The sequence below is a fragment of the Trachypithecus francoisi genome, unplaced genomic scaffold, assembly GCF_009764315.1.
Source record: "Trachypithecus francoisi isolate TF-2019V2 unplaced genomic scaffold, Tfra_2.0 Lachesis_group16, whole genome shotgun sequence".
Lineage (NCBI taxonomy): Eukaryota > Metazoa > Chordata > Mammalia > Primates > Cercopithecidae > Trachypithecus > Trachypithecus francoisi.
The window spans coordinates 81,255,615-81,268,590 of NW_022681461.1; the positions used below are offsets into that span (position 1 = coordinate 81,255,615).

The following is a 12,976-nucleotide window of genomic DNA, read 5'->3' on the forward strand; positions in this document are numbered from 1 at the left end:
GGAGGAAGGCGAGAACAGGCTTTGACCGATAGTAACCTCTGCGCTCCGGGCAGCCGAATCTATAAAAGGAACTAGTCTCGGCAAAAACCCCATAATTGCGAGCGAGAGTGAGTGGGGCCGGGACCCGCAGAGCCGAGCCGACCCTTCTCTCCCGGGCTGCGGCAGGGCAGGGCAGAGCAGGGCGGGGGGCTCCGCGCACCAACAGGACCAGTTCTCAGGGCGCCTTTGCTCCTTGTTTTTTCCCCTCGTTCTGTTTTCTCCCCTTCTCCGGAAGGCTTGTCAAGGGGTAGGAGAAAGAGACACAAACACAAAAGTGGAAAACAGGTAAGAGGCTCTCCAGTGACTTATTGGGCGTTATTGTTTTGTTTAGAGGCCAAGGAAGCTTCGGGAAGCGCTCGGTTTCGGGGACTTTGATCTGGAGCCCCGCATGCCCACCACTTGCAACTCAAATGGGACCCGGGGCGGCGTAAATGGGGAGAGGATGTTCTAGGACGAGCTCTGGCGACCCCAGGACTGCGCTGCTGCGCTTGGGACTCGCCGGGCGGTGGAGACCGGGGAGCATCTCTGGGCGTGGAGACCCGGGCACAGTACCCCGGGTTCAGAGGGGTCGGGGGTGCCCGGGCGTGCTGAGGGCGCTGCTGCCGGGTGGGGAAAGTTGCAGGTCCGGCACGGAGCGCTTCTTTGTTCGGAGGGGCCTGAGTTGGCTAGAAACCCCTCTGGTTGCGGGTCTGCCAGTACCTATGGAGACAAATGCCAGCACTGAGTCCTCACTAGGTTCTTAAGAAGCTGGTCTGTTCTGACCTGGGAATCTGCTATATGCACCCCGGGACTGGAGCAGCGCGTCCTTTTCCCCCGAGAACTCGAGTTGGAGGTGTCCCAAACGGGGGCCGTGGTGCTATTACTCACTAGAGGCCTTGGGGCTTTGTTTGACCTGAGGGGTAGGGAAGTCCTGCCTACAGTCTCCGTGCGCTCAGCCGAGCTGGTGTCCCTGGCGCAGAGCGCGGAACGAGTTTTGTTTCTTTTCTTTTTTTCTTTCCTTTGAGTCTTGCTCTGTCGCCCAGGCTGGAGTGCAATGGGGCGATCTCCGCTCACTGCAACCTCTGCCTCCGGGGTTCAAGCGGTTCTCCTGCCTCAGTCTCCTGAGTAGCTGGGATTACAGGCGCGTCACCACACCCAGCTAATTTTTGTATTTTTAGTAGAGACGAGGTTTCAACTTGATGGCCAGGCTGGTCTCGAACCCCCGACCTCAGGTGATCCACCGGTCTCGGCCTCCCAAAGTGCTGGGATTACAGGTGTGAGCCACCGCGCCCGGCCGAGTTTTGTTTCTTCTAAATACGAGACTTAGGAGAGCCTACGGAAACCCGGAGGTGGGGTGCCCAATCTTCCCTCCCCCACATTCCCTGCCGCCCCATCTTCCAGACCCTTGCCGCTGGTCTCTTCTGCCTGGGCGCAGATGGAGAAGCTGGGGCGAGGTGGTGCCGTGGAATGACCGGGAATAACCCCGGCGGGCGGCGCAGAACTCGGAGCTCCGCCGCGGGGCTAGGCTGGGCTCTGCCTCGAGGGTGGGGGTGCTGGGCGCGCGGGCTGCAGTGGCCCCCGGAGACTAGCCCGCAGCGCCTCCTGGCCGGAGGACCTAGGAATCGGCCGGCTGTACTAGGTGTCTTTGCTCGCTGTGAATCCGGTGAAGACCGGTGATTGCAGATGGAGAGGAACTATGAGGTTTTTTGTTGTTGTTGTTCACGTGTTTGCCAACTCCCAGGCCATTGGTAAATCAGGAAGGTTCTTGGGGCGGCGGACGGTGCCAGGTTTGTGTGTAGGTGCCTCTTTAGGTATATCTTTTATCAAAAAGAAGGAAATAAATAAGATTAAAAATAAGAAAATAAAGAAAAAAGTTGTCTGGCACTGTCTGTAATTGGCCTGCCTTTGCAGCACTGATACCATTAGCTTTTAAAATCCGACTTTTCAATGACACCCCAAGAAGAGAATGGGTAGTATATACTCATTCATCTCACAGTGCACAAAGTTCATATTTAAAAAAACTTTCTGGGTACTGAAATCAGCAAGTCTCTTGTCCTCCATGGCCGAATCCCTGCTTCCCACGAAGAGAACCTCACAAAAATTTCCCCCAAGTTAAAGAGTGGAATTTTCTTGATTTTTTTTTTTCTTTTTTCTTTTTTTTTTTTTGAGGCGGAGTCTCGCTCTGTCGCCCGGACTGGAGTGCAGTGGCCAGATCTCAGCTCACTGCAAGCTCCGCCTCCCGGGTTTATGCCATTCTCCTGCCTCATCCTCCCGAGTAGCCGGGACTACAGGCGCCCGCCACCTCGCCCGGCTAGTTTTTGTATTTTTAGTGGAGACGGGGTTTCACCGTGTTAGCCAGGATGGTCTCGATCTCCTGACCTAGTGATCCGCCCGTCTCGGCCTCCCAAAGTGCTGGGATTACAGGCTTGAGCCACCGCCCCCGGCCTTTTTTTCATTTTTTTAACGGCCATAGTTTAGAACCCAGACTTAAATTATGATCTTCTTTTCAAACAAAACTTAAAGTCCTTAAGTTTTCATCTCCCCTTTTATTTCAGCCTATCTTCTCATACCTACCACAGAAATGATGGAGGCTTTCTGTTGAGAAACTTTCCGTTTCTGTTGAGAATATCATTCTCTTGAGAAACTTTCTCCTAAATCAGAGAAAGTATGGAAGCATGGAAAGTATTCCTGAGTAGAACCTCTACAGATATTACAGTATTTTTCAAATACAAAGTTTCCATTGTCAGCCTGTTTCCCCAGTGCTTCCACAAACCATTAAATCATTCCACAAACCGTTAAAATAATTAATGCTAGGGAATTTTAGGAAAACATTGGATACACAGTATCTGCTTGAGAACCAACAGTATGATCAGACCCACCGGGGAAGAGGGTCTTCAGCCTTCATGATGACTACAAGCCATTTAAGGGACTAGAATTGCTACTGTTGTCAGAGCAGTTTAGGAATCTGTATTTTTTTTTTTTTTTGAGACGGAGTCTTGCTCTGTCACCGGGGCTGGAGTGCAGTGGCCGGATCTCAGGATCTCAGCTCACTGCAAGCTCCGCCTCCCGGGTTCACGCCATTCTCCTGCCTCAGCCTCCCGAGTAGCTGGGACTACAGACGCCCGCCACCTCGCCCGGCTAGTTTTTTGTATTTTTTTTTTAGTAGAGACGGGGTTTCACAGTGTTCGCCAGGATGGTCTCGATCTCCTGACCTCGTGATCCGCCCGTCTCGGCCTCCCAAAGTGCTGGGATTACAGGCTTGAGCCACCGCGCCCGGCCAGGAATCTGTATTTGAGCATCTGCACAGTGTTCCAGAATGACATATCTGACCGTAACCTGGACACCTGTGATATGTTGTCTCTTCTGCAGATGAGCGTTTGAAATCTCCACCCTCATATTTCTAGGAGTGCAGGCCTATAATGTACCCTGGACACATTTGTTTTTCTTTTGAGACGCAGTTTAGCTCTGTTGCCCAGACAGGAGTGCAGTGGCGTGATATCGGCTCACTGCAACCTCCACCTCCTGGGTTCAAGCGATTGAGTAGCTGGGACTACATGTGCACGCCACCACGCCTGGCTAATTTTTGTGTTTTTAGTAGAGACAGGGTTTCACCATGTTGGCCAGGCTGGTCTCGAACTCCTGATCTCAAGTGATCCGACAGCCTCGGCCTCCCAAAGTGCTGGGATTGCAGGCATGAGCCACCACACCCGGCCTCAAATACATTTTTTTTTTAACTATCCAGATATTAAATAAATAATATGATTATAATAGTTGTTACGGTCATTTAGCGTCAAATTTTAAAAGATCATTCTGAACACTTGTTTTGTTTATGCTGAGAGAAGGCCTACTCTAAAAAATGCAACTATCTTCATATCTACATGTGGATATCACCATGAATGGCCAAAGTTATTGCAATGTTTAATAGATACATATATAGCACTGTGTGGCAAGTACTATTTGAAATGTTTTTCACAAGTTTATTCATTTATTGTGTTTATTTTGAGATAGGGTCTTGCTCTGTTGCACAGGGTGGAGTGCAGTTGTACAGACAAGGCTCACTGCAACCTCAGCCTCCTAGGCTCAAGTGATCCTCTTATATCAGCCTCCTAAGGAGCTGGGGCCACAGGCATGCACCACGGCTCCTGGCTAAATTTTTAAATTTTTTGTAAAGACAAGGTCTCGCTATGTTGCCCAGACTGGTCTTGAACTCCTGGGCTCAAGGGATCCTCCCACATCAGCCTCCCAAAGTGCTGGGATTACAGGCATAAGCCACTGTGTAGGTCATCAAATGCTAATTGAATTTTCACAACAAAACCATTTATTGTCCCTAGTTTACAAGATTAAGTAAATGATGAGGCTAATTTGTCTCTGGCCATATACCTTGCAAGAGGTAGAGCTAAGATTTGAATGCAGCCAGTAAACTCCAGAGTTCTTTAACTCCCGTATTAACATTTCAGCTGCTGCAACCAGGGAGCTTTTCAAGGATGCTCACCACATTCTCTACATTCATCTGCTATAATCCTTATCAGAATCTATAGCCTGCATATTTTCCTTGTTGCTGTGAGTGGATCAGCCAAATTCTCTTTAACTTGAAACCTTGGTTGCGTAGGGATTGCAACATCCTGGAAATAATAGAATAAAATTTACTCAACTCGAATTTTTTACTTGGTTCATAATGAAAACTATGCTATTGCTTTAGTCAGATGGTTGTGAATAGCTGTGTGATCTCAAAACGTTTTCCCGTGTGATCTATAGAAAATGGAATGATAGAGTATTAGGCTGTAAGGGCATAAGAAACACAGGAAAAAGAGAAGTGAACTGTTAGTTTAGTTGTAAATCCTAACTTTGGTGATTGTCAAAATTTGTTATAATACAATATGATTCTTGCTTGTCCTATCCTTGATGATGTTGTGGACTTTTTGAAATAAGCTATTTCTCTGTTACTGCTGTTACTGTTTAGAAATCAGATTTAGTTTTTTCTTAAGATATATATATTTTTGGAAAATATACACAGTTTCAAAGTCTGTCTTGTTGGCTGGGTACAGTGGCTCACTCCTGTATTCCCAGCACTTTGGGAGGCCAAGGCAGGAGGAACACTTGAGGTCAGGAGTTCAAGACCAGCCTGGCCAACACAGTGAAACCCTGTCTCTACTAACAATACAAAAATTAGCTAGGCATGGTGGTGGGTGCTTGTGATTCCCAGCTACTGAGGTAGAAGAATTGCTTGAACCTGTGGGGCGGAGGTTGCACTGAGATGAGATCGTGCCACTTTACTCCAGCCTGGGTGTCAGAGTGAGACTCTGTCTTGAAAAAAAAAGTCTGCCTTGTAAAAGTGAAATAGGATGAGAAAGTGCCTTTCTTATTAATTGATATAGCAAATTAGAAATAAACTCTTTGAAAACACCTCTTGGTAAAAATAGTTACATTTACTGTTGATTTATGGTATGTTGGATATGTTTTTAAGTTTTTCATGTAGTAACTCAGTTCATTCTCATGAGAACCATGTGAGATAGGTGCTGTTATTGTCTTTATAGATGGGGAAACTGAGGTATAGGCAGGCTAGGTAGATGATTATGGAATTTGTAAGTAGTGGAGCTGAAGTTGCATCCCAGACAGTTTGGCTTCTGTGAGTTTACCAATCTCATGGTAAACACTTTGTCAGACTATTACATTTTTTATGCATGAAATATCGGCAAAAGGCCAAAAGTGATTCTCTATTTTCATTTGAGTATCTTCACCTGAAAATAGTTGCCTGAATAAGTAGCCTGCATAGAAAGGTACATTTTAGAAATACTTGAAGCCAGAGAATGAAAAGCTTACATAAAATTGATTTCCGGTAGGGCTTTCTGTTACTCTCCATTCTACGAAGACCACAAATAGCATTCAGGCAAAGAGCATTTATTCCAACAGCGGAGGAGCATGGGATTTTGTTCCCAAAACAAAACAAAGTTTGAAATCCTGTCTTTCCCATGTTGAAAACAAAGTTGGTACAAAACCCGCTAGCATCTGCAAACCTCTTTTAAGACCCGATTTAAATGCTCCCCTCCTCATGAAGCTCTTCTGGATCCACTCCTTCCCATCACTGAGTTGAAAGTAACACCCCCTTCTTTTTACTTCCATTAGACCTGGATTAAAGCACTCTTTGTGTCATGTATTTAATACTGTTTTTTATTATAGTTAACGTTTATTTGTCTTCCTCATGAGTGTATGCTTCTCTAGAGAGAGCTCTTTGATTCATTCTCCCCTGGCCTTAATTCATCCCACTTAATATGGAAAAAGTTTAATACATGCTGACTTAAGTAAGTCCAACAAGGAGAGTGGGAAGCTCATGTTTGCTTCCAGTCTTCTAAAAGACTACTTGAGATAACAGGCTAATTACAGAAAAGCATTAGAAATAGAATTATGTGAGAAACAACTGTAGTTAAGGCTAGGTTTATGTTAGATTGAGAAATTTTAGTGCATACTTATTTAGGCCAGGTTACTTTTTGTAGAACAAACATTTCTGTTTCATTCAGTTTCATTTCCGTTTCTGAGGCAGCTGTGATTTAAGAAAATGCTCTAGTCTGTGGCATTCCATATTCAAGTACTTTGAGTTGTATATTAATTTATTTTTGTTAATAAGAGTGAGATGACTCACTAAGTAATTTAGATATTTAAACACTTTTAAAAAAAACAGTAACTTCATATGCATTGGATCTATTCTTCTCTAAAGTCTTTTCTTGGGGGGTGTTTAACATTCTCCAGTGTTTTCTATGCCAAATCCAACTTCCAAGAAGTATTTGGAAGTCAAAGCATTTTAACTGGCTAGTCTTAAAGTCCAGATATTTTGTGATAGTTGGTATTTAGTTTATGACATTTCCCAGGAAGAACTTTTTAGTAGTTGAACCGTTTATGAAAGACTTCCTTGAAGCTACCTTAGAGAGTTGATTTAGTTCTTCCTAAATAAGTAAATAGAATATATTATTAGTATTAGGACATCTTGAAGTGTAGATGCAAATATTGGTGGAAAAGAACATGGATATCAGAATCAAATTAATATAGATTGGAATTCTGGTTATTACTGATGGATATTTGACATTAGGCAAGTTGCTGATCACTCTTTGCCTCAGTTTCATCATCTGTAAAATAGGCATTTGCGTGTGTGTATAATGTGAACCATATAATATAATGCTTGGCCTATAGTGATATTTATTCATACTAGTGTTTTCAGTGATTTTAAAAGCTTGCTTTAGGCGGGGCACGATGACTCATACCTATAATTCCAGCACTTTGGGAGGCCAGGACGCATGGATCATGAGGTCGGGAGTTCGAGACCAGCCTGACCAACATGGTGAAACCCTGTCTCTACTAAAAATACAAAAATTAGGTGGGCGTGGTGGCACAAGCCTGTAATCCCAGCTACTCAGGAGGCTTAGGTAGAAGAATCGCTTGAACTCGGGAGGCAGAGATTGCGGTGAGCCAAGATCATGCCACTGCACAGAACGAGACTCCATCTCAAAAAAAAAAAAAAAAGCTTGCTTTATAGTTTACTTCCACATTAAATTATCTTTATCCCATGTTACTTGCATTGATGTCCCAGACATGAAAAAAAAAAAAGATGATAACAATAACAGTTCTTAAATTAGGTTCCACTCTTATTCTAGATCACCAATTCATATTACTATTCAGACTTGGAACAATTGGATTTTAGTTAAACTTTTTTTCAAATATGCATATAATTGTCAGTGGTTACTATATTTTGGGGAAGAGATTGTTGACTTCTTTGAAGAAAGATACGGATTTTCTCTTCAGAAAAAATACACATGAGCTCATATAATCCAAATTTTATGTGTAATTACAGGGTGTTCGTGAATGCCCACAAACCTATTAAGAAGCTGTGTGACCTTGGACAAGTCATTTTACTTTTCTGTTTTTCAGGTTGTTGGTCTATAAAATGTTACTACTTGACTTTTAAAGAGTCCTTCAAGCTCTTATGTCCTCTAACCCCAGGTCTGTATTTAGAAGAAGAGGTGATCCTTTAATTAGAGCCATCTAGAGATCTGAGGAACATGCTGAGCATTAGTGTTACATGCCATGTGGATTTTGAGAGGTAAAGAAGAAATATCCAGGGAATGCCTGAGAGCATTCCTGATTAGATCGATGACAGAAGAAAGGAATGAGAGGGAGGAGAGAAAGCTGTTGAAATTTCCTATTTACCTGCTTTGACTGAATGAAGATTTGAATCACAGAACCAGAAGGGGTTCTCACCTGAAATGCAAAGGAAGGAGGAGTTGGTTTAATTCAATAAGTTTCAGTTGAGTAAACATGATTTAGTGAGATACTGTTCTTGCTTCTGACTCACCATTTGGAAAATCTCTCTAAAATAAAATTGGACTCTCCATCTCAGACATCATTTTGGGTATAGGTTTTGCTTTTTTTTTTTTTTTGAGACAGAGTCTCGCTCTGTTGCCCAGGCTGGAGTGCAGTGGCGCAATCTCAGCTCACTGCAACCTCCGCCTCCCAGGTTCAAGCAATTCTCCTGCCTCAGCCTCCTGAGTAGCTGGGACTTCAGGCATGTGCCACCATGCCCGGCTAATTTTTGTATTTTTTAGTAGAGACAGAGTTTTACTATGTTGGCTAGACTGGTCTTGGACTCCTGAACTTGTGATCCGCCCACCTCGGCCTCCCAGAGCGGTGAGATTACAGGCATGAGCCACAGCGCCCAGCCTAAGTTTTGCTTCTTATAGTGGAATCCTGTTAAGCCAATAGGTGATCAAAGGAAAACATAACCAACTCTTCAGGCTCGTTCATCCTTCAATAATAGAATGCTAGTACCCATCCTAGGAGGAGAATTGACTATACCTCATGCGGATAGTTTTAAGTATCTTAGAAGACCCTCACTGGGGATAGCTGGGTAAGACACAAAGCTTTCTAAAGCATTGTCCTGAATTTGTTTGAGAGATCATAACAAATTAAGAGAGGAGGAGGAGTAAAAGGAGGACGAGGTTGCTGACCAGGGGCAGGGAGGGGGAAGGAGCCCCTAGGGAGATGTTTGGATGTCATATCCCTGTTCACCCTTGCTTTGCAAACTTCTTATAGGATGCCAGGTTGGGAATAATTCTTTTTGACAAGAGTCAAGCCAAGCTTGTTTTCTGGAAGAAGCAAGTCTTTGGAGGGTGGTGGCTTGAAATCTGTTGGATCTGGTATTTAGGTGATACACTTTGACATAAAGGCAGCACTGATGCAAGCAGCAGCTTTCCTTGGAAAGGCAGGGAGAACGTGAAGGCCCAGACTGATGAGCTTACACTGACCTGCAGACCCTTCTCCACTCCCAGGCATGTTTGGTGGCAGAGTTTACCTTAGTTGGGGTTAGGCTATTCTCTGGTACTGGGAGAGAGAAGGAAGAGGAAGATATGATATTAACAATACATATATATATTTTAAAATTAAATGCGTTAATACACAGACAGTGCTATTAAACAGAAATTTATTTGTTCAGCAAATGTTTGTTAAACACTGTGTCCAGAATTGGTGGGTTCTTGGTCTCACTGACTTCAAGAATGAAGCCGCGGACCCTCGCAGTGTTACAGTTTTTAAAGATGATGTGTCCCGAATTTATTCCTTCAGATGTTCCGACGTGTCCGGAGCCTCTTTCTTCTGGTGGGTTCGTATTGTTGGTATCAGGAGTGAAGCTGCAGACCTTCATGATGAGTGTTACAGCTCATAAAGGCAGCGTGGACCCAAAGAGTGAGGAACAATAAGATTTATTAAAAAGAGATAAAGAACAGAGCTTGCACAGTGTAGAAGAAAACCCAAGCCGGTTACTCCTGGCTGGCTCAGGCAGCCTGCTTTTATTGCTTATCTGGCCCCACCCACATCCTGCTGATTGGTCAGTTTTACAGAGAGCTGATTGGTCTGTTTTGACAGAGTGCTGATTGGTACCTTTACAATCCTTGAGCTAGACAGAGTTACAGAGTGCTAGATACACAGTTAGCTAGATACAGAGTGCTGGTTGGTGTATTTACAAACCCTGAGCTAGACACACAGTGCTGATTGGTGCATTTACAATCCTTGAGCTAGACAGAGCCACAGGATGCTAGTCCTCCAAGTCTCCACTGGGTTAGCCAGATATAGAGTACCGATTGCTGTATTGACAAACCCTGAGCTAGACACAGAGTGCTGACTGGTGTATTTACAAACCCTGAGCTAGACACAGAGTGTTTTTTGGTGCACATACGATCCTGTGGCTAGATATAAAAGTTCTCCAAGTCATCCTCCAGTTCAGGAGCCCAGCTGGCTTCACCCAGTGGATCCTGCACGGGGGCTGCAGGTGGAGCTGACTCTGCACTCCTCAGCCCTTGGGCTCTTGGCCGGACGGGGTGCCACGGAGCAGGGGGCAGAGCCGCGGAGCCACGGAGCAGGAGGCTCAGGCCTGGCAGGAGCCCACTGCAGGGAGAGGAGCTCAGACATGGTGGGCTGCAGGTCCCGAGCTTTGCTCTGCGGGGAGGCGGCTAAGGCCCAGCGAGAACTTGAGTGTGGCGCCCTGGCTGGTAGGCACTGCTGGGGGACCCAGCGCAACCTCTGCAACTGCTGGACCGGGTGCTAAGCCCCTCACTGCCCTGGGCCGTGGTGCCGGCCGGCTGCTTCATGTGCGGGGCCGCCGCGCCATCGCCCGCGCCCGCGCCGCCTGCAACTCACACTGGCCCGAGCGCAGCCCCGGTTCCCACCTGCGCCTGTCCCTCCACACCTCCCCGCAAGCAGAGGTCGGAGGCTCTGGTCTCAGCCATCCCAGAGAGGGGCTCCCATGGTGCCCTGGTGGGCTGAAGGGCTCCTCAAGCGCAGCCAGAGTGGACGCCAGAGTGGACGCCGAGGCCAGAGGCCGAGGAGGCGCTGAGAGTGAGGGGTGCTAGCACATTGTCACCTCTCAACACCATGTACTGTGGAAAGTACTAGGTGCTGGACAGAGGTCGGAAGACTTTTAAGAATCTGCCACCATTGATGATCTCTTTTTGCTTGGCATTCAAGGCTCTTTGAAATAAGGCTGTGACCCATTTTGACAGTTTTGTCCTGGATTATAAGACACATGCTTGAAGGAACTATAGCTGGTTTTCTCACTAGACTGATTAACGTAAGTATGGTTTGGTATCTGTTAAAGTAGTCTCTCTCGACAGGTTTTCATCTTCTACTTTAGGAACCCCTTCCTGGTATTGTTTGGCTCCTCACTGTTCTGGAATCTCATGTCCATCTCTTGTATTTGCCTTGGTTCACACTCGATCCTCTACTTATATTCCTCACCTGCTGAAATTTTACTCATCACCCAGACTGTGGGTGAGGGAACACAGCATGGGCTGGTTCTTCTTACATATGATCTCATTTAGTTTTCACTGGAACTCTGAGATAGGTAACATTTCGGCCCACTCAAGTTACAGAAATTGACTCACATTTTTATAATCATCAATATATTTAAAAATAACTTTATATTTGACCTGTAATTGGAAAATCAGTATCAGTTATAAATGAAAGGTAATTTTAAAAATAATTAGGATGAAGACAAATTATTTTTCTTACAGTGTATGTATAAGATAAACTATTGGTTCCCAAAGGCCCCAGCTGACCATGAGACTTATCTTACTTTGTTGAAAAGGGAATTAGTAAGCATTAAAGAGGTGTCAAAAGAAGACTAAACAAAAGCTTACTTCTTTTTTTTTTTTCTGAGACGAGTCTTGCTCTGTTGCCCAGGCTGGAGTGCAGTGGCACCACCTCGGCTCACTGTAACCTCTTCCTCCTGGATTCAAGCGATTCTCTTCCCTCAGCCTCCCTAGTAGCTGGGATTTCAGGTGCATGCCACCACGTCCAGCTAATTTTTGTATTTTTCGTAGAGATAGGGTTTCGCCATATTGGCCAGGCTGGTCTCGAACTCATGACCTCAGGAGATCCACCCACCTCAGCCTCCCAAAGTGCTAGAATCCACCGCACCCGGCCGCTTACTCCTTTTTTTTTTTTTTTTTTTGAGACGGAGTCTTGCTCTTTCGCCCGGGCTGGAGTGCAGTGGCCGGATCTCAGCTCACTGCAAGCTCCGCCTCCCGGGTTTTACGCCATTCTCCTGCCTCAGCCTCCCGAGTAGCTGGGAGTACAGGCACCCGCCACCTCGCCTGGCTAGTTTTTTGTATTTTTAGTAGAGACGGGGTTTCACCGTGTTAGCCAGGATGGTCTCGATCTCCTGACCTCGTGATCCGCCCGTCTCGGCCTCCCAAAGTGCTGGGATTACAGGCTTGAGCCACCGCGCCCGGCCCCGCTTACTCCTTAATGTAATAAGAATGTTATATAGGCTGAAGAAGTGCTGAAAAGAACCATATTTTCTCATGATGTGGTTCAATGTTTAATATTGTGCTTGTTCATCTCCTAAAATCCTCTGAATATCACTTAAATTCATCCTGTGTAACTCTCCCACATTTGAGGAAATACTGAGCTTGTCTATTATTATATTAGCCCCCTATTTCAGATGATGCACCTGACACAAAGAGAAGTTAAATAACTTGTTCATGGTTCCATATTTGGCTAATGGCAGAGCCAGAGATTCAAACTCTTGTCTGTCTGACTCCCAAGTTTGTGCTTTTCCCACTTGGCTGAATTTCTCATGCTACCTCCTCCATAACACCTTTCCTAGAACTTTTAAGGAATGCTTCCCCTGTTCTCTCATAGCATTTTAATGTAAGTTGCCAAAGTGTCCCAGTTTGCACCCCTACCAGCAATGTGGGAGGGAGGAAATAGCAACATATTTTTGATGTTGGGGTCTAGTGTTACAGTTTCTTATGCTCTTTGGGATATATATTCCATGGCTACTAGATACCCAAGTCCCAAGCAGTTTTCTTAGACTCAGAGGAGCATCCACTTCAGCTTCTTCATCAAAAAGACTTGTTTTCTGGCTGAGCATGGTGGCTCACACCTGTAATCACAGCACTTTGGGAGGTGGAGGCAG

General features: G+C 45.4%; 1 protein-coding gene across 3 annotated transcripts in view; it reads left to right on the top strand.

Moving 5' to 3' along the window:
- The window catches only part of ABCA1 (ATP binding cassette subfamily A member 1), a 149,242-nt gene continuing 136,266 nt past the window's right edge, over positions 1–12,976 (top strand). For 2 of the 3 annotated variants that reach the window (XR_004443634.1, XM_033237920.1), the window contains exon 1: positions 1–324. The gene's annotated coding sequence lies outside the window, so the exon portion shown is untranslated. The remainder of the gene's footprint in view (positions 325–12,976) is intronic. The other variant, XM_033237921.1, reaches the window with a different exon arrangement.